The following is a 22,843-nucleotide window of genomic DNA, read 5'->3' as shown; positions in this document are numbered from 1 at the left end:
TCAAGAAGCTGGACTCCATGAAGAGGAGTGTGGCATTAGAATCAGAGGGAGACTGACTCATCAATAGCCTGTGTTGTGCAGATGCGATAATATTGCTTGCTGAAAGTGAGGAGGACTTGAAGCTCTTGTTGCAGAAGATCAAAGAATACAGCCTTCAATATGGATTACATCTCAATGCCAAGAAAACAAAGATTCTTAACACTGGACTGATAGGCAACCTCATGATTCATGGAGAAAAGATTGAAACTGTCAAAACTTCATCTTAATAGCAGAATTTAGCAGAACAGCAAACAGCAAATGCTGGCAAGGTTGTGGAGAAACGAACCCTTATTCACTGTCGGTGGGAGTGTAAAAATGGTGCAACCACTATGGAAGGCAGAATGTCACTTTCTCAAAAAGTTGCAAGTAGAAATACAGTTTGACCTAGCAATTCCACTACAGGGAATATACCCCAAAGAAACCATAACTGCCACCAAGCACATGCACACCCGTGTTTATCAAGGCTTTATTCACAATAGCAAAGTCTTCGAAACAACCTAAGTGCCCATCAACAAACGAATGTATAGAGAACCTGTGGTTTATTCATTCACACAATGGAATACTATGCTGCATTGAAAAACAAGGAGTTCATGAAATATTATACAAAATGGGTGACCCTGGAGGATGTTATGCTGAGTGAAATATCTCAGTTACAAAAGTACAAATACTGCATAGTGCCACTGTTGTAAAATGGGACTGATATCGGGGTTGGGGGAGACTGAGAAAGATGGGATAAATTATGTATACTGCATTAAAACAGATGAGGGAGAGAACTGTTTAAAAGAAATATATGCACATTCAAAAACTTCTCCAACAGGGTAAAAAGGGAAGCCGCTGACTGGGAAAAAGTATTTGGTAATGACAGATAAGGGACTTATATCCAGAATTTATAAAATACTTGAGCACCACAACAAGATAAAGGTAAATAATTCAGTAGAAAAATGTGCACAGGATATGAACAGACATTTCACCAAAGAAGACATTCAGATGGCTAACAAGCCCATGAAGAAATGTTCAAAATCCCTAGCTCTAAGAGAGATGCAAATTAAAACAACTATGAGATATCATCTCACCCCAGTCAAAATAGCAAAATTTAACAGAACAGCAAGCAACAAATGCTGGCGAGGTTGCGGAGAAACTGGAACCCTTATTCACTGTTTGTGGGAGTGTAAAATGGTGCAACCCCTGTGGAAGGCAGTATGGCGCTTTCTCAAAAAGTTGCAGATAGAAATACCATTTGACCCAGCAATTCCACTACTGGGAATATACACCAAAGAGACCATAATTGACACCCATGTTTATTGCGGCTTTGTTCACAATAGCAAGGAGTTGGAAACAACCTAAGTGCCCATGCACAATTGAATGCATAGAGAAGCTGTGGTATATTCACACAATGGAATACTATGCTGCATTGAAAAACAAGGAACTCATGCAATATTATTCAAAATGGGTGACTCTGGAGGATATTATGCTGAGTGAAATATCTCAGTCACAAAAGGACAAATACTGCACGGCACCAATGTTGTAAAACAAGACTGACCTTGGGGTTGGGGAGAGACTGAGAAAGATGAGTTCAGTAGTGTATACTGCATTGAAACAGATGAGGGAGAAAACTGTTTAAAAGGGATATGTGATTAGGTATTATTGTCATGACAGGAGTATAGAGCAAAGGCTTCATGGTAGAGTGGACCTAGGGGAGGGTTTGTAAAACAATGGAAGAATATTTCTTTTACTTTTCCAAGAGTGTAGTATACTGGGGGGGGGTTGGTAGGGGAGAAAAGTGCAGTAATGAATGAATGGAAATCCAAAGTCTCTGTAAATTTTTACTGAAATTAATAATAAATTTAAATTTAATAAAAAAGAAGGAAAAGAAAAAAATAAAGAGATATATAATCAGTTATTATTTATTGTCATGGCAGGAGTCCAGAACAAAGCCTGCATGGTGAAGTGGACTTCAGGGGAGGGATTATATAACAATGAAAGAATTTTTCTTTTACTTTTCAAAACGAAGGCTGCGTAGTGGAGTGGACTTGGGAGAGATTCTGTAACAATGAAAGAATTTTACTTTTCAAGGAGAAGAGCAAACTGGGGAGGGGGAGGTTGAACAGGGAGAAATGCGCAACAATGAATGAATAGAAATCTAAAGTCTCTGTGAACTTTCATTAAAATTTATAAAATAAAAAAAGAGAAAAAAAAAACACACCTAACTTCATCTTACTTGGATCAACAATTAACATCCTTGGTACCAGCAATCAGGAAATCAGGAGACGTATTACACTGGGAAAGTTTGCAATTATTGAGGAATAAGGATGTTAGTTCAAGGACTAAGGTGCATCTCAATTAGGGCAAGGTCTTTCTAATCACTTGCCATACATCTGAGAGCTGGACAATGACTAAGGATGACAGAAGAAGAATTAATGCCTTTGAGCTGTGGTGTTGGAGTGTGGAACATCCCATGGACTGCCAAAAGACGACGGTGGAGCCAGAGTGCTCATTGGAGGCCAAGATGATGAGACTTCACCTTACATACTTAGGGCATGTTGCTTGAAGGGGCTATTCTTAGAGAAGGACATGATGCTTGGAAAGGTAGAGGGTCAGTGAAGAAGAAGAAGAAGACCCTCAACCAAGTGGATTGACACAGTGACTGCTGCAATGGGCTCTGTTGTGTCAGGAAGTGTGAGGATGGCACAGGATAGAACAGGGTTCAGATCTGTTGTTCATAGTGTCATTATGGGTCGTACTTAGCTTGATGGCATCTAACAACAACAACAACATATGATAGTAGGTTTTAGGATCATGGAGTGCTTTGCCTCCCACTTAATTTTTATTTTTCAGGAGAGCTTTGCTTATTCTGTGTCTCTTTCTTCAAATAAACGTTCAAGTTTCTTTTTCTATCTCTTTGAAAAATGAGTTTGATATCTGCATTGGGATTGCATTGAACATGTTGATTGCCATTGGTAGGATTGTCATTTTCACAATACTCAGTCCTCTTTTCAATGATCAGGGAATATTTTTCCATTTATTTAGGTCTCTTATTGTTCTTTGTGGTAGTGATTTGTAGTTTTCTTTATAAAGGTCTTTTGTGTCTCTCGTTAGGTTTATTTCCAAATATTTCATGTTGTGGTTGGTTGTTGTAAATGATTACTGCTTAGTTTCCTTTTCCCTATTTTCTTTGTGGCTGTAGAGAAAGCCCACTGATTTTTGTATGTTGATCTTGTATCGTGCTACTTTCCTGATATACTAGATCTAATAGATTTTTCTCTTGAGTCTTTGGAGTTGTCTATGTACATTATCATATCACCTGCATATAGCTTCAGGTTTTTGTGGGTTGTTTGCTTATTTGTTTTTTAAGATAATGTCAAGTTTTTTCCTGCCAAATGCACAAGTTTCGTTCTTAGAGCATATTTGCCTGGATGCTGCATGGTAAACAGAGGTTTCTTGAAAGGATCAATGGGTGGCGTTAAAAATGGGCCCTGGCCAAGTGAGTGGGTGCAGAGCAAGGAAGGGTAGAGATGCCTCACTCAGCCAGGGAAGAGCGGGGACCCAGGACACTGCCCCTCTCATGAGCGAGTACCCAGGCAGCACAAACTGGGGCGGGATGTCACAAACTGGTGAGCAGCCACCCCTGGCCTGCACAGCTGCCACTGCCGTGTGATGTACTAGACAGCCGGAAACTCCTCTCAGCCCTGGAGCCCGAAGGCTCTCAATGCCCAAACCAGCAAAAACATCCAAATGGTTACCTACAAAATGCTTTCCTGCATCTTTCTGTCTGAAAGATGGCAGCTGCTCCCTCCCCCAGACCCACCCACCATCCCCCAAAATGATTTCTTTGTCAAGGTGAAAAGGCTGCCAAAGGCCATAGGGGGCTTCCTAGCTGTGAGGGGCTGCTGTAGTAGCTGCATGGTACAGGGCAGGCTGCATGCGGAGGCCCTGGCATCGTGACTCCAGGGCACAGGGTGGGCTTCATGCGGAGGCCCTGACATTGCAGCATCAGGGCACAGGGCCGGGCTGCATGCGGAGGCCCTGGCATCGTGACTCCAGGGCACAGGGCGGGCTGCATGCGGAGGCCCTGGCATTGCGACTCCAGGGCACAGGGCGGGCTGCATGCGGAGGCCCTGACATTGCAGCATCAGGGCACAGGGCCGGGCTGCATGCGGAGGCCCTGGCATTGTGACTCCAGGGCACAGGGCGGGCTGCATGCGGAGGCCCTGACATTGCAGCATCAGGGCACAGGGTGAGCTGCACGCGGATGTCACTGCATCAGGGCACAGGGCAGGTCACACATGGAGGTCCTGGCCTCTCGGTGCCAGCGCACAGTGTGGGCCACAAGCAGAGGTCCTGACATCATGGCCCGGGCCTGGTATCTCCTTTCCCGTCACTGTTACTGGTTCAGGGACAGCGACTGCATTTGTTTTCCTGACAAAGTCACATTGTCTTTTGCGTTTCACTCCTCTTCTTTCTTCCTAACAGCTTTTTGCTGCTGTTTCTGGATGATCGCCAGCCGGGCCAGGTCGGCCCTGGCCTGTGTCTTCTTCCCAGCTATATGCATCTTCGTGTAGCTCTTCGTGGCTTTCTGCGTCTGGATTTCCACTCATCCGCTCCTCGAGAGCTCCTTCGGCCCGTGCACATCCAGCTGTGTGACCTTCTTGGTTGTCTGTACTTGGGGCTCTCAATATTGATGAGCTCTTCTGCACCATTGTGCTTTTGCTGGTAGCCATCCTCCTCCTCCTCACTCTCGTCTGAGTCTAGGGATTTCTTCTCCTTTTTGGGGTCACCTGCAGCCCCGTCTCTGCCCTCTTTTTGTCTCTCTTCTTCCCTGGCCTTCTGCTTCTCAGCCTGGAGCTGGGCGATGATCTCCTCTGGGCACATGGACTGCAGTGTCCGGCCTTTGTGGCTGCCCTTCCTCCCCACTTTATGCACCATCGCTCCGGAGGCTGCTGTAGCCAAGCCTCAAGCTGACACCAGACTATAGTTTCAGTTTCATCACCTCTGCCAATTTGGATGCCTCTTATTTCCTTCTCTTGTTGCACTGCCCTAGCAAGTACTCCCAGTACAGTGTTGAATAGGAGTGGTATTGGTGGGCATCCTTGCCTCGTCCCTGTTCACAGGGAATGCTGTTAGACTTTATCCATCAAGAATGACATTGACTCTTGGTTTTGCACATATGCCTACATTCTTATTTTGCTGAGTGTTTTAATCAGGAAGAGGCATTGGATTTTTGTCATAGGGCTTTTCTGCATCAATTTCTAGGATTATGTAGTTCTTATTATTTACTTTGTTAATGTGGTGAATTACGTTGTTTTTCTTATGTTGAACCATCCTTCCATACTTATTATGACTCCCCCCCTGGTCATGATGAATTATTTTTTTAATATACTGTTGAATTATACTGGCCAAGATTTTATTAAGGGTTTTTGTATCTAAGTTCATGAGAGAGATTGGGCTATAGGTTTCTTTTTTTATAATATCTTTGCCTGATTTTGATAGTAGGGTTATGCTTGTAGCATAGAATGATCCTGGGGGTGTTCCTTCTTTTTCTTTTTTATGAAATAATTTAAGTAAAATTTGCCATAGTTTATCTCTCTTTGGTAGAATTCACCCGTGACGCCTTCTGGGCCAGGAATTTTTTTGGAGGGGAGATTTTTGGTTTTGTTTGTTTGTTTTTGTTTTAATGGTCCAAGAGATTGCAGCCTGGTGAATTGCCTGGGTGCTTTGGCTATGTGGTCGGGTGCAGGGGACGTGTCTTGGTAGATCCTGTGTGTGCTGCCCTCACCCTGACTTGAGATTCATGGCCACAGATAATGAGGAAGTGCAAACAGAACCAGGCATCTCCTACTTCCCACCCCCGCACCCCCAGAGAGGGGAGAAGTGGCCTCTGTTCATGCAGCCACTGCAGTGTGCCAGGCCCTAGTACAGGAGGTGGTGTCCTGTGGGGGAAATGAGGCTGCCTGACTCCTTGAAGAAGTAGTGAGGAGTTCAAGAACAGACATGGTAGGCCTTTGCCACCCCCACGTGCTTTATTTCAGAGCTGGGGTTCCACAGGGGGCACGGAGAAAGCTCCACCTCAGCCTGGCACCACACCAGGGCCTCCCAGGCTGTGGCCTGGGCCTGTGTGTTCATCGAGTGGGCCCAGCATGTGCACCTGTGTGTGGACACACCTGTGCGTGGATGTACCTGTGTGACATGTACACACATATCCATGTGGATGTGCCTGTGTGTGCATTCCAATCTGTGTTTGTACGTACTTGTGTGTGTGCACTTGTGTTTGGATGTACTTGTGTATGCATACCTGTCTGTGGACATGCCCATGCGTACTCATGTGTAGATATACCTGTGTGTGTGCACTTGTGTGTGCGTGTGTGCATGTGCATACATACAGGATCCTAGAGTTAGACCCCTTATCAAGATCAGCCCACCATCCACACCAGCCTGTGCCTACGCTTCTTATCTGCAGTCCAGATTCTGGAGATGCCCACGTGAAGCACTGTATCACCTCTCTGCGTGAGGTGGTTGCCTCTGCACTTCAGACCCTGGGGACAGGCAGACTTCTCTGTGGTCAGTTCTGAATCATGTGTAATACGTTAGGACTGAGCCCACGAGGCTTCAGAACTACACTTTCCAAAGGTAGGGAGTCATCCTTCTCTTCTGGGAGAACTGGTGCCTTTTGGCTAATGTTCACACCATGCAGGGGCTCCGAACTCCTCACCCCAACCTCAGAAGCTTGAAGAGCAGCTGCAGAGGCTGGGCTCAGCTCTGGGAAAGGCCTGTGCCACCAGCGCATCCAGACATGCTTGCTCCATCCTGTCAGCAGCTGCCTCCACACGCCACAGCCCCCGGGGTGGTTCCATTTAAAATGATACTGTGTCACAAAGGTTTGCACAGGTGTTAGATTGCCATTCAGCAGTTTCTACAGTAATTGCTCAGTGACACTGGTTGTATCCTTCATTGTGTGTGCATATTTTCGCTGTTCTCGTGGGTTTTCTCCTGTTGATCTAGCTTCCCTGCCACCTTATGTTTTCATCTTTGTTTTTAAGACCATTTGGTCTCAGGTGGTTGAGTTCTTCAGAAGGAGCTAAGCCTTTATGGGTGATTTCATTCATTTGGAGCCTTTTTGCTATTGAGTTGTGAGGTGACCTCATGCTACTCTTGCCTGAGGGTTTGAAGAGCGATTATCTCAGCCAAGAATTCCTCCTTCATCCTCAACCAGGCCTGTAGGTCTGGGTGGTGCTTTTATTTATTTTCATCCTAGCATCTAATGAGCAATCCAGCTGCACTTGAAGAGTTTGTTCTTTATTATTTTATTTTAGTTGGCTTATAAAGTTTGTATACATTGTGTTTCACACTATTCTTCATTGACGTTGTGTTTCTTACAATTATCCCCATGCATTATCACCATTTGACCATGCCCATCATTGCTCTGTCTTTTCAGGTCCCTACCAGATCCTTCCCATTTCCTTCACCCCCACACTCCCCCCACCAAATTGTGCAACCCTGTGGTTTTGCCCCTACTCATCTTCACCTCTGCTCCCACCCCTTCCTTCATTGGGTCCTCATACATGTTTTCCTAGTCATCCTTTTTTCTTTTTTCACAAGAAGAGTCTTATGCAGTATTTGTCCTTATGAGACAGGGTTAGTTCACTCAGCATAATGCTTGCCAATCTCTCACAAGTTATGTAGTATTTTTCAAAATTATTGCTTCTTAGTACTGCACAGGAATTTTAGATTCTGTTCCACATTTTTCTCCCTTTATATCAGAGGACATGCAGCCAGGGTGCTGCTTACAGGTAGAGATGGTTTGCACTTCATCCCATGTTCCTTGAGCATGTTGTCTTAAGATGTCATGCCGGGAAAGGTGGAGCAGGTCACAGGAGACAAAGACCCTCAACAAGAAGGACTGACACAGTCACTGCAGCAGTGCACATGCCGGGCATGGTGAGGATGGGGCAGGACTTGAACAGGGTTCAGATCTATCTAGTGTCACTAATGAGTGGTAGTTGACTTCGTTTCACTTATCCACAACCACCACCATCTTTGGTGGCCCTGATGCCCTGCTAGGGTTTTGTTATGCCTTCATTTGTCTTTATATGAGTCAGAGAGGGGATTGGGAGATAGGCTGGTCCTGCCCTCGCCTGGTTTGGTTGAATTGACTTGGTGGCTCTATAGGAGAGCGCCCCAGGCAGCAGCTGCTGTGTGGGGGAGCTGCCTCTCCCAGCAGGACCCTGCCATTGGCCCTATCCTCAGCCCCGGGCTTTTGTCCCCAGCTGACTAAGCAGTGAGGAGGTGAACACAAGGGAGGGAGGGGAGGCTGGCCATTAACAAAGTTGTGGGCTGTTTATGAGGCTGTGATCACAGCACAGTCATGTGGCCCCAGGAGCCGCTTTCATAACCCAGTTCCTGTTCAGCTCGCATTTCCACTCCCGAGGCGCCAGCCTCTTCCTCCTCAGTAAGGCAGTCCACGTGCTGACTTCTCAGCTGGTCAGTCTCCTTAGCTAAACTCATTACTACCCAGTCAGAACTGACTCATAGCTGACCCTCCAGGGGGTTTTCAGAGGCTGTAAATTGTACAGAAGGAGATTGCTCCTCTCCATCAGAACAGCTGGTGGATTCGAACCACGCACATTTAGGTTGGCAGCTCAACTCCCTAGAACTCTCTGGCGAGTCTCCTCAGGGGGCAGAAATGGCCTCAGGGACCCAATGCCTGGGACTATGACAATCACCGAAGTCCTTAAAACTTTGTAAATATTTTACTACTTCTTTGTCCTGTGGCTGAAGTTCAGAGTCTTGCTAACCGAGGAGGATAAATCCGAGTTTCTTTATGCATTGAGTTGGTTGATTTCACATACTTGCTAGTGAGGTGGGAGGAGTTGGAGATTGTCCACAGGTGTAAATATTTTAGGTCCTTTTTAAGCCGTTTGCAAGGCCTGGTATGTGCTGTTTTCTGTAAATACGCTTTGTTGTTAGGTGCCAACAAGTCAAGTATGACTCATCGCAACCCTGTGAACAACAGATCTGAACTCTGTTCTATCCTGTGCTATCCTCATCATCGCTGACATGCTTGAGCTCATTGCTGCTGTCACTGTTTCCATCCACCCGGTGAGGGTCTTCCTCTCCTTTGCCATCTCTCTACCTTACTAAGCATGATGAGGTGTGAACATGTGTTTTTACCTATCAGCACACACCCAGTTAGTCTGTAGGCTGTAGTTGGCCAACCCCCGTGGTAGCCAGAAGGAGCCTTGGTGGCATAGGTGTTAAATGCATTCGGCTACAAACCGGGGTTCAAGTGCATCAGCAGCTGCTTCAAGGGAAAAAAAAATGAAGTAATCAATTTCCATAAAGATTTACATCCTTGGGACTCCTGTGGTTCATATTACTCCGACCTCCCCCAAAATTACTTGATGTCAGGCAGCACACAGGCCTCCACTGACAACTAGGGGTAGTTGTGCCTGAGGTTTGGAGGCTGGGGATTCGGGATCAGAGAAAGACAGGAAGACCCAGTCCTGCAGCAGAGATGGTGACAGTGAGGGTGGTGCAGAATAGGGGGAAGTGCCCATCTCTTGTTCGTAAGGTTACTGTGAGTTGTGGTTGAACTGATGTTTGTTTAAAGACTCAGGTGCACCTGATTCAAGCCAAGGTTTTTCCAGGCACTTGTTATGCATCTGAGAGCTAGACAGTGAATAAGGATGACAGTTGAATTGATGCCTTTGAGTTCAGATGTTGAAAATAGTACTGAATATCCTCCCACGGGCTGCCACAAGAAGAGATATGTCTTGGAAAAAATAACAATCTGAGTGCTCCTTGGAGTCAAGGATGGTGAAACTATGTCTCACATGCTTTGGGGATGTCGTTAGAAGCAGCTTTTCCTTAGAAAGGGACGTCATACTTGGAAAGGTGGAGGAACAGTAAAAGAGAGGAAGACCCTCAACAAGATGAATTGACACTGACTGCAGCAGTGGGCTCCAGTGTATCATAGATGATGAGGATGGCACAGGACAGGACAGGGTTCTGTTGTTCATGGGGTCGCTGTGAGTCGTCATCAACTTGATGGCCCCTAACAACAGCAGCAACTCCTGCAGGAAGACAGGTGTTCTCTGCTGCCCTTGCGTGTCACCTGGGGTAAATGTCACCAGCTTCTTCCACCTTCATTCTGCTCATGGAACTGGCTGGCATGCTGTTCCTCTCCAAAGGTCTGGACTAGGCCAAGCGTTTATAGTGTCCAGGGATGCTTGGGGGAGAGACATTGGATGTCTGTGTGTGCTGGGCCCCAAGGCGCCTGGGTCAAAAGACAAGAGTGATCCAGCCTTTAAAGGAAGAGCTAACATAAGTACATGAGGGGGCTGTGAGTCCTGTGTCACCTGTCACACAGAAATACCATGCTGGCACAGGCCACCTGACTGTGTTAAACTGAAGTGACATTATCAGCTTGTTCTCCAAGTACCTGCCACCTTCTGCTCCTATTTCGCCCTCCCTCTCTCTACTCCTCTTCCTTAATTTTATTGTGGTAAATAAGTAACAGGAAGTTTGCCATCTTAACTATTTCTATGTGTACAGATTCAGTTTCTCATTGCTGTTGAGTTGGGAGCAAGTCATAGCTGTCCTTCCAGGGGTTTTTCAGAGGCTGTAAAGTGCATGGGAGGAGATGGCCCATTGCTCTCCCTTATGGAGGAGGAGCAGGTGGATTTGAATTATCAGAGAGATTTCGCCTATGGGTTGCGCCACCGCAACGCCCCAGTCCAGCAGCATTAACTCTGTTCACTGCACTGGGCTGCAGTCATCACTGTTCATTTCCAGAAGTTTATCATCAACCCTACAGAAACTCAGGACCCCTCACCAACAGCCCCTGTCGCCTTCTTGTCCATGGCTGACCCTGTGTGTCAGGTGCACAGTCTGTAAAGTGTAAGGTCAGGCTTCGTTCATGAACATACCAGCTCCGTGACCACACTCGAACCTGTATGTGCAGCTCTATGGAGTGGCTTTGCTGTGGACCTCCGGAGCAGACCCGGGGAAGCTTGCCTGTCCTTCTGTCTCTATGTATCTATCTATATTTTGATATTTTCCTCTCTATATAGATGTAGATCTTACCAAAGACACATATCTCATATATCTATATCTATATATCTATATTCCCCCACCCACACACATGGCGGGGGGATTGCATAGGTGAGCTCTGGTGGCCTAGTGGTAAGAACCTGTGCTACAGTCCCAAAGGCACACTGTTCGAATCCACCAGCTGCTGTATGGGAGAAGTGTGGGCAGTCTCCTCACATTCATATTACTGCCTCTGAAAACCTGCCAGAGGGTCAGCCATGGGTCATTTCTGACTCGATGGCAAACATTTGTACATACATACATACATATGTCTATACATACATCCATGCATTGCATATGTATATGTTTTCTATATGGGGGATATATTGATTTTCTGAAAGAAATAATTTAGTTGAGGCTGACATTGGGTCAGACATTAGGCTACAGGCTCCTCCTGGCTCACACAACCGCAGGAGCTAAGCAGTCCACAACCAGCAGGTCAGAAGGCAGGCGACTGGATCCTTAGACCAACAGATTTAAGGAGGGCAGGCGGTATGTCAGGCTGCTGACTCAGGTCCAAAGAACCATATCTGCCATGGTGATGGGCCACCTCCAAGATCCAGATGGAGCAAAAAGCAGAACTTTGCCAGAATGTTCGTGTTTGATGCAGGCCACACCCCCCGGGAAACTCCTTGTCAACTCACTGGCTGATCATAGCAGATCTCATCATGAAGATAGATGATTGTGTTTTATCAGGTGCGTGATCAAGGGGTGACTGGCAAGTTCACACTTGGGCTTAACCTTCACATGCTGTCCCCATGTCCACACTGCTCATCCTAACTCAGGAGGGATTAGGTTTAAGACACATGTTCTGTTGACATGACTTCATTAATGTGACATAAAACTCTAGTCCCCAGTGGGATTGTGTTCATAGGGTTGGGGTCAGCATATTCTCCAGAGACACAATTCATAGCAGATGGACAACTTCAGTTGCAGCCTGTGGGCCATGGAGAGCAAGAATGGCCCTTGTTGCCATGAGGACAACCTCTCAGAGATTGGAGGGACAGGACACTCTCAGTTCTCTCTTGGTTTTGCGTCACGTAGGCTGGCCCTCACGTTGTTTGGTGTCTGCAGAGCCTGTCCAGAGTTACGCAGGGCCTTCCCAGGCTTTACCCCCTGGGAAGTTCTCTTGGGGAACTTCTCTAGCTGCTCATCCTGCCACTTGAGGAAGCACCTACACTTGTTGTTTCAATGGCAGGACCCCCCAGAGCCCCAGCTCATACCACGATGGCTCCTAGAGACGTTTGAACCCTCAGAGTACTCCCTACTTCTGAGGGAGAATGTAAATTTGTGGGGAAATTGGAGGAATGTTTGCCACTAGCTTACTTTGTGGATTTGCACCCTCTGTCTGGAAGGGTAGTCCCGGGGTGGGTGCAAGCAGTGAATTGCTTACCTCCCAACCAAAGACACAGGTTGAGTTCTGTCAGGAGCACCCTGGGAAGTCCTGGCCACTGGCTTCATGGAGCGCATGGGGAACGCTTACTTACAGCAGTCACCGTGAGTGGGAAATGACGTGACGACAGCTTGTGGGCTTTGGGTGTCAGAAGGGAGCCCTGGTCGTGTAGTGTGTGGGGAGTTGTGTTGTTAACCCAAAGATGGCCACTGTGACTCTGAGGGAGAAAGATGGGCAGTCTCCTACCAAGCAGTTCACAGCCTCTGAAACCCGACTGGGGGGTCAGCTATGAATAGGTTCCAGCTCAGCTGAGTTGAGCTGACAAACATGGGTGGATGATGAGGTGAGGCAGGAAGGGAGGATACCCTCCCTTCACGTGACCACTGGGATGGACTGGACAGTGGGCCACCGCCACATTTCTCACTGGTGAGAAAGGCATTCTTTGTGTTACTCATATGTCATCTTCTCTTAGTATATTTGGGAAGTATTATATGGGCAGGGCCCAGTTTGGGAAATAAGGAACTGAAAATTAAGAATCGTAATAACAATAATAAGGCTGGTGTGGCTGCCTTTTCATTCCTGAGAGAGAAGCCTGCTCGGCAGCCCGTCTCAATTGTTAACCTACCCTCCTCTGCTGAGGAGTTGTTTGCATTGAGGTTGTGTCATCTGCATGATGCAAGTTGTTGATGAGTTTTTGTCCAATCCTGGTACCACATTCTTCTTCATAGAGTCCAGCTTCTTGAATGAGTTGCTCAGCATACAGACTGAATTGGGATGGAGAAGGGATACAAACCTTTCCTGATTTTGAACACACAGTGTTCTGTTGACACATTAAATTCTAATCCTGAAGACCAGATGAGTTCTGAGTAACACCAAGGCTGTCATCCACGAAGAGAGCAAAAGGTGATTGCAAAGACAGAGGAGAAAGAAAAAACCAAAACAGACATCAGAAGAGACTCTGAAACTGGCCCTGGAGGCCTTCCAGTTAAGGCCCTGGTGGCCCTGGACATGCTCACCAGCCTGAACTCAGATATTTGGAGGACAGCAACCTGTTCAACTAACTGGAAGAGATTCATATTTGTTGCCCCTCCCAAGAAAGATGGATTTTATTTAACAGTATCCTTAATATCACATGCAAGCAAAATATTGTTGAAGATTATCCGAAAACAGTACTTTGACAGAGAACTTCCAAAAATTCTGGCAGGATTTAGAAGAGGCATGGCACCAGGGATATCACTGCTGCAGTTAGATGGATTCTGGCTGAAACTAAATACCAGAAGACTGTAAGTCTGTGTTTTATTGACTATACAAAGGCATTTGACAGTGTGAATCATAACCAACTATGGCTAACATTGAGAAGAATGGGAATCCCAGAACATTCAGTGCTGCATAGACAATACCTATACTGAGACCAGGAGGCTGTTGTGTGAACAGAACAAGGGAACACTGCACAGTTTAAAATCAGGAAAGGTGTATGTCAGGACTGTATCCTTTCTCTGTACCTATTTGGTTTATGTGCTGAGCAAATTATTTGAGAAGCTGGACCCTATGAAAAAGAATATGGCATCAAGATTGAAGGGTGACTCATAAACAACCTGTGTTGCACACATGAATCAACCTTGCTTGCTGAAATTGTAGAGGACTTGAAGCAGACATTCAGGACTACAGCCTTCAGTATGGATTGCATCTCAACATCAAGACAAAAATCCTTATTATTGGCCTGATAAGCCACATCATGATAGATGGAAAAAAGGTTGAAATTGTCAGTGATTTTGTATTACTTGGATCCACAATCAGAACCCTTGGTACCAGCAGCCAGGAGTTCAGCAGACATATTTCAATGGAAGACTGCCATCACAGACCTCTTCAAAGTACGAATGATGTCAGTTTGAAGACTAAGGTGTGCCTGATTCAGGCCATGGTCTTTTCAGTCACCTGCTGTGTATCTGAGAGCTGGGTGGTGTTAAATAAAGAAGACAGAAGAAGAATTGATGCATTTGAACTGTGGTGTTAGAAAAGAGTTCGGAATTTCCCATGACCTGCCAAAAGAACAGATACATTTTTGAGAAAGGGTAAGAAGACCCTCAGTGAGATGGATTGACACAGTGATTGCACCAGTAGGCTCAGTTGTGTCAGAGATGGTGAGGATGGCACAGAATAGAGCAGGGTTTGGATTTGTAGTTCATAGAGTCATTATGATTCATATGGTCGCTGTGAGTTGTACTCAACTTGACAGCACATAACAACAGCAATGTTCATAAGCCTTGTGACATTGAGAGAGATATTGAGAGGGAGGCAGTGAGAAGGAGGTGTTCCCCAACTGCCCTCCAGGAGGTAGCAGTGGGGCAGGTAAATAGTCAGTGGACATCTGTGACCCAGCCCTTCTGGAACTGCTGAACGTCACTCACTGGCCACTACAGATGAAGACCACGCTTCTCAGCATGGGGACACAGCATGCCCTCTTAATGCCATAGCATATTAACAGAAAATAATCAAGGACCAGTACTATATGCAGACAGGCATGTCATCACGATTGGAGGAAGACTCATCAACAACCGGCAGGAGACAAATGACACAGTCTTGGTTGCTGAAAGTGAAGAGGACTTGAAGTGCTTACTGATGAAATCAAAGACTACATACCACCTTTTACATGGATTATAGCTCCACATAAAATAGAAACCTTCCTAACTAGTCCAATAAACAATTCAACAGTAAATGGAGAAAAGGTTGAAGTTGTCAGGGTTTTCATTTTACTTGGATCCACCAGTGCCCTTCGAAGCCACAATGTAGAAATCAGATGGTCTACTACCTCTGGTAAATCTGATGCACAGGACCTCTTTAAAGTAACTAAAGGGAAAGATGCCATTTTTTTGAGAATGATAGTATACCCTTTCCAAGCCATGGTACGTCAAGTTGCCTCATCTGAATATGAAAGCTGGACAATGAACAGCAGAGACCAAAAAATGAACTGACGCACTTGAATCATGGTGTGGAGGAAGAGTACTGGCAGTCCTTGATATCACGGTATCATGGACTGCTGGAAGAACAGATAAATCTGTTTTGGAAGAAGTATACCCACAATGCACCTTAGAAACAAGGGTGGTGGTTGTGCACCATCAAGTTGGAGCCGACCCACAGCTGACCCTTTTAGTGGGTTTTCAGAGTCCGTAAATCACAGGCGAGGAGATTGCTCATCCTCCTGTGGAAGAAGCTAGTGGATTCGAACCACGTCCCTTAGAGATTGCAGCGCAGCTTCTTACCAGTAGGTCAACAAGGGTAGGAAAACTTAACTTCCCATACTGTGAACATGTTATCAGAAGGGTCAGACTATCTGGAAGGACTGTCCATGGAGAAGGACATCACATTTGACAAAAGCAAGTCAGAGAAAGAAGATGACCCCCAGTGAGGTGGATTGACACAGCAGCTGCAGGGGCCTTGGACACAGAGAGGACACTGAGGGCGGCTCAGGACCAGGACCAGGCAGGAGTTCTGTCATTCGTGGGGTCACTCTATGCTGGAGCAGACGCAAAGGCACCTAATCATATTTTAAAAGTACGGGGCTCCCAAATGTGTAGGAGTTAATCCGGGTGAGCAGAGCAGGTCATGGCAGTTAGTCAGCCTTGCCCCTGAATCTGGATACTCAGGTGGCTGAGGGGAGGCTGGCAGCGAGCAAGGAACTGGTCTGGTGGAGGATGAGAGTGGGCTGCCCCAGGCCCAGCATCCCTGGGGTGGTACGCCCTCTCTTCTGTGTATACCCCACTGTTGCCCTTGGGCCTGCAGGGCTCTGAGCTCCTGGAGAAGGGAAGCGGAACCTGGTGCAGAGAACCACAGGGCTTCAGGAAGAAGGAAGTAAAGGTGCCATCAGTGTCCACACCACCACCAGGGTTCACACATCTACTCTGAAACTCATGAGGGCATCAGGTGTCCATGAGCTCCCAGCACCTTTTTTGGTGGTGATTGTATTTATGTGCCATCTGGTTGACTACGACTCAGTGACCCTGTGAACATCAGATCTGAACCCTGCCCTGTCTTGCACCATCCTCACAATCTCTCATGCTCGAGCTAACGCTAACCCTAACCCTAACCCTAACAATAACTCTAACCCTAACAATACCCTAAACCTAACCCTAACCCTAACCCTAACGTTAGGGGCCTTCAAGTCAACCATGACTCATCATGACCCTATGAATACAGCAGATCTGAACCCTGCCCTGTCATGTGCCATCCTCATCTCTGATACACTCGAGCCCATTTTTACAGTCACTCTGTCAATCCCAGCTTTTTTTTTTTATTTTATTTTATTATTTTTGTGTGCGTGTACCGTCAAATCAGATCTGACTGGTACAGGAGGAGATTGCCCCTCCTTACCCGGCAGAGCATCTGGTGGATTCGAACCATGCACCTCTGGGATTGTAGTTGCAGCTTCTTGCCACTAGGCCACCAGAGCTCCCCCCAGCTTTTTTTTTTTTTTTTTTTTTTTTTTTTTTTTTTGGTTGTGTACTATTGAGTTGGATTCGGCTGGCACAGGAGGAGATTGCCCCTCCTTCTCCAGCAGACCATCTGGTGGATTCCAGCCACGCAGCTTTGGGATTGCAGTGTGTTAGTCCATCTTGGTGAGGGTCCTCCCCTCTTTCTCTGACCCTCTGCCTTTCCCAGCATGATGTAATTTTCCAAGGACTGGGCCCTCCTGACAACATGTCCGTAGTTCAGGAGTGAAGTTTCATCATCCTTGCTTCTCAGGAGCACCGTGGTAGCACTTCCAGTGAGACCCTGCAAACACCACCAGTGCCACCTACAACTGTCCAGCCAGGGTGCTCTACCCATGACCTGGGGACGATGGCACAGGGACTCGGGAGAGGGCAGAAGGAAAGAATAGCCTGCTCTCTGCCTCTGCCTGCCCACCACCACTTCCCACTGACTGGTGTGATATGTTGGGGCAATCCTGGTGGCACAGTGGTTAAATGTTTCCCTGTTGACCAAAAGGCTGGCAGTTTGAAGCCACCAGCCCCTCCATGGGAGAAAGACATGGCTGTCTGATTGTGTAAAGGTGACATCCTTGGGCATGCCAGGGGTGGTTCTGCTCTGTCCTGTCAGGTGATTAGGAGTAGCCATCAACTCAGTGGTGGTGAATTTGATTTTCTAGTTTTGAGTTAGATTTTCTAAGGAAGGTTCTATTTAAGGTTGGAAGCAGCTGATCGGAGTAGCCTCGTCTCTCCTCTTTGTTTCTCCTAGTAAAGTAAGTATGTAGGATCCTTGTCTTACTCCTTCTGCCCGTGCCAACCAGTAACTGGTTGTCCTCACCCCCTCCGCCCGTGGCAGTCAGTAACTAGGAGCCCTTGAGTCTTCACTAGCTTGTGGCCACTGCATGTCAGAGCATCGTGCTCCGAGAGCCTCAGAGTAGGGGTTTCAGAGGTGGATCTCTAGACCTTGCTCCGGGCCGGGGTAGACTTGAACCTTGACCCTTCTGGTTCGCAGCCAAGCGTGCTAACCATTCCCACCACCCCGAGACTCCTGCCAGTAGCTCACCTTCGCCTCTGTCCCAAGTCCCCAAAGCCAATAGCACAGGTCTGATTTCTAACTGTGTTTTCTCCTTTCCCGAAGTCTCCAGGGCTGACTCGTCAAAGGAAATACTCTTTGACTGAGTGTCACCCCACCCTCCTCCAGCTGTCCCTTCACCTACCCAGCCCCCCACCCCAGCCTGCCTGCAGCTGATTTATGGGTCTCCAAGCTTCCTGACGTCAGGGAGCTGTTTTCCTCGTTTCTCACAGTTCTCAGAGTTCCCTGTCAGGTGAACTGCCCTGACCTCTCAACCTGAATGTCGGGGTGCAGACGTTTTGCCCAGCCTCATTTTCTCTCCAACTGCGTCAGTCTTTAGCCTCTGTAGTTTGGGGATCTGAGCAGGGAGAGCTGTGTAGTCAGGGGTGCTGTAAAATATTAGCAGTAATCAGTCTTGGCGGTCTATCTCTAGAGCCAGGTCCCCCACACCCCAGGCCTGGTGGGAACCCTTCCAGCCCCGCCAGGGCACGGAGGCCCTTGGGCTTAGCCTCAGCCTCATCCTTGGCCATAAGGAGGTCACTCCTTAGGAGGCTACCCCTGCTGTGGGGTAGGGGTGGGTGAGCGAGCGTGGGTTGACTCTTAAGAATACTTGGTTTAGACGTTTGTGCCCTTTAATTTTTGAGAGCAAAGGCTGTCCAGAAGTAATGCTTGTTGTTGTTACCTGCCACAGAGTTAGCATTGACCCACAGCTGACCTCCAGTGGGTTTCTGAGGCCGTAAATCACAGAGGAGATTGCCCAGCTCTCTCCCACGGAGCAGATGGTGGATTCAGACTGCCTCCCCTAAGGTTAGCAGCGCTCCTCCTTACCTCCCATGCCACCAGACCTCCCTAAAAGTAATGTAGTAGCTGTATTTTCATATTGCAGTTAAAAATGTCAGGGGCTAAAATCCAACTTTAGGGAACTTTTTAAGGTCTAGCTGTTGGGGTTAAGGCAGTATTTCTAAGCACAGGTTGAAGCTGACAGAAAAATTCAGCTCATTGGTGACCCCTGACCCTCCCAGGAGTTTCAAGGCTGACAATTGCATACCTGGAACTGCCCATTTTTCTCCCTTGGAGTAGCTGGTGGATTTAAACCACCCACCTTTGGATTGGCAATGTTCTGTATCCACGAGGCCGCCACACAGAGCTTTCCCTTGATCCTTCCATAGTCCTGAAAAGTCACTTTGTTGCTAGGGGTTCTGTGCAAGTATGTGGTGAAGTAACAAAACTGACCAGTTGACCTGGCCACTGTGTTGCTGGGTCTGCAGTCCCATGGTCCCATTACTATGCCCCTGGCTGCTGCTTGTCCACGTGTCACTTGTACCTCTCCATAGGACTGTGACCTCTCAGGCAGGACTGGTCACTGCTGTCCACATTCCTGACAGCACTTGCCCAGAGCTGGTACCTTAGAATAGGGGGCCATGGGGGGCCGCTTTCACCTACATGCATCCTGAGTGGTCCTGAGCCAGCCACGGGGCACTGAGCAATGGGTAGGCTGGGCCGAAATCACCTCTTGGCATCCTGGTACATAATATATGTGACAATATTTTTAAGACGCAATTTGCTTCCTTCTGTGACAAGTTCAAAGCTGTTTTTAGTACTGCCATTTCTTTCATTTACTTGACGTGTGGTTATCAAGACAGGATTCCCGTGTACTTGCTTAGCACAGGACCCTTTTTATATGCTGTCCAAACCCATGTTCTGTTCGACCCCTGCAGGATCACATATCCATCTGTCCTTGTTTTCCTGATGGAATGGGTTTGTAACTTTCCCCCTCTTTGGGGATTGAAGAAGAAGTACTGTTGGCTTACCTATTAATTCCACTATGAATTCTCAGACAGCTGGACCAGGGCACAGTAAGTCATGCCTACTGTCCTGCACCATTGAACTATTTGTGGTCATCTTCATGCAAGCCCACCTCTCTTGTCCCTCATAAAGGGTGCAGAACAGACAGGAACTCCCAGAAGCAATCAAGCTGGTTTCACAAGGCTTGCTTGCAGGGCTTGAAGAGAGTTTTAAGTGTTTACACAGTCTGTAGGAATACCTGTATTTCCTCTAGGTCTGAAGTTAGGGAGTGCTGGTGGCCTAGTGGGTAAGGAGCTGTGCTGCTAACCCAAGCACAGGTGGTTCAAACTCAGTAGCTGCTCCAAAGGAGAATGATGGGCACTTTACTTCTGTGTGAGTCACAGACTCTGAAAACCTGCTGAAAGATCCACTATGAGGCGTGAAGTTGGAGTCCTTTACAGCCTTACAAGTGGGGTGGGAGGGGGCAGGGAGTGTGTGCTTCTTAGAGGTCTTTAAGAGAGGAGATTGTTCTCTCCCTCATCTGTTTCAATGCAGTGTACATCCTTCCTCCCCTCATTTTCTGTCTTCCCTCAACCCTGATGTCAGACCCGTTTTACAAGTAGTGGCCCTATGCAATATTTGTCCTTTTGTGACTGAGATATTTCACTCAGCATAATGTCCTCTAGGGTCATCCATTTTGCATAATATTACATGAGTTCCTTGTTTTCCATGCTGTATAGTATTGCATTGTGTGAATATACCACAGCTTCTCTAGCCATTCGTTTGTTGATGGGCACTTGGGTTGTTTCCAGCTCTTTTCTGTTGCGAACAAAACCGCAGTAAACATGGGTGTGCATTTATCTGCTTGGATGGCAGTTATGGTTTCTTTAGGGTAAATTCCCAGAAGTGGAATTGCTGGGTCAAATGGTATTTCTATTTCCAACTTTTTGAGAAAGTACCATGCTGCCTTCCACAGTGGTTGCACCATTCTACACTCCCACCAACAGTGAATAAGGGTTCCAGTCTCTCCATAACCTCGCCAGCATTTGTTGTTTTCCAGTCTGTTAAATTTTGCTATTCTTACTGGGGTGAGATGATATCTCATAGTTGGGTATTATTGTCTTGACAGGAGTCCAGAATGAAGCTTATACAGTGCAGTGGCCTTGGGAGGAGGGATTTCATAACAATGAAAGAGTTTTTCTTTTACTTATCAAGGAGAAAAGTGAATTGTGGGGGAGAGGGTGTGCAGGGAGAAAAGTGCAACAATAAATGATTAGAAACCCTAAGTCACTGAAAACTTTCACTAAAATTAATAATAATAGTAAAACAAAACAACAAAAGAGAAGAGATTGTCCATCTTTTTTCCTGTAGATCACCTGGTGGATTCAAACTGTCTGCCTTTGAGTTGGAAGCCAAACTCCTTACCCACTTGGCCACCAGAATGTATCTGAACTTGTCCATGGAACCACCATCTTGGTCTCTTCTTGTGATAGCCTCATCTCCACACTCGACCAGGCCTCTTGGAGTCACTTTCAGATCACTCCCAAGCAAGTGACTCTAACTGCTTCCATCGCAAATAAAGGATCACAGTGTCCACCTAGCCTGTGTCCTTACAGGTTGCAGCCTGACTGTGGCATATGTCCACATGTGGTAGGACTCCCGAACAGCCCACAAAGGCCTCCGGACCATCAAGGTGTGTCCACCAGGTCTGGGCTCGGCCTTATACCTGTTCGTGGAGTTAGCATCTACTATCTGTGTTTCCTGACCTGCTTGGAGGCTCACTAGGCTGTCCTGTGTCCCCTAAGTGGGCATCTATCCATGTCCCAGCCTCTGGAGAACTTGAGGGAGCTCAGCATACAGCATTTCTTCAGGCTTGAGCCATTGACAGCCAGAGGCATCTGATGACATGTGTTACAAAATTTGAGGCCTGGGCAGATGGATAGGTGGGCACTTATGTTCAGAAAACATTGATTTGATTCCATGGATGAAAGTGTGAGGGTGGGCCGTTCGAAGAGGAAATAGAAGCTCACACAGGACTCAGGGTAGAAGTGTTTGGCGGTAGCAGCTGTTAGATGCCGTCGCCCCAACAATGACCCGCGGCTACCCCATACACAGCGGCTCTGAGCCCTGCCCCATCCTGCACCATGCTCACATTCTCTGATGTGCCCGAGCCATTGCTGCAGCCACTGTGTCCGTACATCTCATTGAGTGTCTTCCTCACTTCCTCTGCCTTTGCACCTTTTCAGGCACCATGTCCTTCTCCAAGGACGAGCCCTCCTGACAGGTGCACTCTGTTGTCCAACACAGATCTGTTTGTTCTTTTAGCAGTCCCTGGGATAGTAAGTACTCATCTCCAGCACCACAGTTCAGAGGCATCACTTCTCTTTTCGTCAGCTTTATCCATTGTTCAATTTTCAGATGTGTAGTAAAAATAGAAAATACCATGGCCTAAATTAAGCACACACATAGACCAAGAAGCAGTGGCAGTAACAGTAGTAGTCCAGTAATACCTTTGTTGTTATGTGCCATTGAGTTGCCTGCGACTCATAGCAACCCTATGTACAAAGCTCTGAAGCCTGCCCTATCCTGAGCCAGTCTCACTGACTCTGACACATCTCTCCCCCTTTACCCTAGTTATTGTATCAGTCCATCTCATCGAGGGTCTTCCTCTCCTGTGCTGTCCCTCCATTCTTCCAAGCATGATATTCTTCCCCAAAGACTGGCCCCCTTCTGGCCATGTGCCCAAAGTATGTGAGACAAGAGTTCAAAATCCTAACCTTCAAGGAGAACCTTGGTTTTACCCTCTCCAATGCAGATCTGTTAATCCCTTGGTGGTCCATGGAATGTTTGATACTCTTCTCCAACACCACAGTTAGAGGCTTTTATTTTTTTTTTTTAAATTTTTTTTAAAATTTAGGTTGTTAATTTTTCATTTCAATGAACATCTACAGAGATTTTGGGATTCCATTCATTCATTGTTGCACCCTTCTCCCCGCACAAACCCCT

General features: G+C 46.9%; 1 protein-coding gene and 1 pseudogene across 1 annotated transcript in view; one reads left to right on the top strand and one right to left on the bottom strand.

Annotated features, from left to right (window-relative positions):
- GPR137B (G protein-coupled receptor 137B) overlaps positions 1-22,843 on the top strand; it is a 55,996-nt gene that overhangs the window by 7,924 nt on the left and 25,229 nt on the right. The gene's annotated exons all lie outside the window — the stretch shown is intronic.
- Positions 4,421-4,962, bottom strand: LOC102853786 (annotated as a pseudogene).

This window comes from Elephantulus edwardii, unplaced genomic scaffold (assembly GCF_000299155.1).
Source record: "Elephantulus edwardii isolate Elephantulus edwardi_28Jun2011 unplaced genomic scaffold, EleEdw1.0 scaffold00166, whole genome shotgun sequence".
NCBI classification, from domain to species: domain Eukaryota; kingdom Metazoa; phylum Chordata; class Mammalia; order Macroscelidea; family Macroscelididae; genus Elephantulus; species Elephantulus edwardii.
The sequence above is the reverse complement of the archived record's forward strand: the minus strand, read 5'-3'. Positions and strand labels throughout refer to the sequence as shown.